Source organism: Myotis davidii, unplaced genomic scaffold (genome assembly GCF_000327345.1).
Source record: "Myotis davidii unplaced genomic scaffold, ASM32734v1 scaffold663, whole genome shotgun sequence".
In the NCBI taxonomy this organism is placed as follows: domain Eukaryota; kingdom Metazoa; phylum Chordata; class Mammalia; order Chiroptera; family Vespertilionidae; genus Myotis; species Myotis davidii.
Window position 1 is genome coordinate 2,056,726 of NW_006295816.1, and position 838 is coordinate 2,057,563.

Consider the following 838-nt stretch of genomic DNA (forward strand, 5'->3'; position numbering starts at 1 on the left):
GAACCCCCTGCTGCCAGCGCGGGTTTGCTTCTCCAGCAGCGAGTCTTGCTCCATTAGGGACCCAGCTGTGTGTGGGGTGTGGGTGAGCTGGGAGACCCGCAGCCAAGCCCGCATCTGGGCCGCTGGGCCCCAGTGGTGAAGTGGGCAGGGGCCCCAGGACAGGGGGGGGGGCTCTCTTAGAGCAGGTGGGCCCTGGAAGTGCCAGGCTGGCCCGGGAGTGAGGCAGGGGCTGGACCGAGGGCTGGGCCTGGCCGGGTAGGTAACTTCTCATTCCTGAGCTGCTGTCTTGTGAACACCAGCCCAGAGCACCTGGGGGAGGGGGCCGACTTAGGGCACTGGTGTGTGTGCCCTGGAGATGTGTCCGGTCGGGGGTTCCTGTCCTGAATTCACCCAGGAGCCTCTGTACAGTTCCAGACCCGGGACCTGCACCCAGGGCTGGGGGCTCATCCCAGCCGGGAGGTTAGATGAGCTGAGCCTTTTCCCAGGTCGCCAAGGGAGTGACCTGCAAGCCAGGGCCCTGGGCCGGGCTGCCCCTCAGTGCAGGTCAGGAGCCGGATGGGAAGTGTGGCTGTGGGGAGAGAGGGCCAGCAGTCCCCCGCGGCCCCCCTGCCCCCCTGCTCTGCCAGGCATACCTTGAGGTGGAGGATGGAGCCAAGCCCAGGTGACCTTGACTGGGAAACCCCCACCACGAACGAAAGGGGGGGCCAGTCCCAGCTCTGCTGGGCGGCTCTGCTTCCTGGCCCAGGGGGTGTTGGGGGAGGGGGAACGCCTAGGAGCTGGGGGGAGCGCTGGCCTGTGCAGGGGGCAGATCCAGGGGCGGGGGAGGGGGTGGGGTGCT